The sequence below is a fragment of the Penaeus monodon genome, chromosome 32 (assembly GCF_015228065.2).
Source record: "Penaeus monodon isolate SGIC_2016 chromosome 32, NSTDA_Pmon_1, whole genome shotgun sequence".
Classification (NCBI taxonomy): domain Eukaryota; kingdom Metazoa; phylum Arthropoda; class Malacostraca; order Decapoda; family Penaeidae; genus Penaeus; species Penaeus monodon.
This window is the reverse complement of record NC_051417.1, coordinates 6,641,949-6,642,151: the sequence shown is the minus strand read 5'-3', so window position 1 is coordinate 6,642,151 and position 203 is coordinate 6,641,949.

Below are 203 nucleotides of genomic sequence, written 5' to 3'. Positions count from 1 at the left end.
TCTAACGTTAAAATACAATTGAAGTACTATAAAATTCATACATCATATGTTTTTCAACATTCTTGAAGACAAACATTCCGAAATATAAACAGTAGTTTTGTCATTATGTCGCTGCGTGTATTGATCTACCGAAGGTGTGCTGCCAGGTGGTTCGCCGTGAGTCATCAGGTGTCATGTCTGCTTCACTTGGCGAGATGTAGACG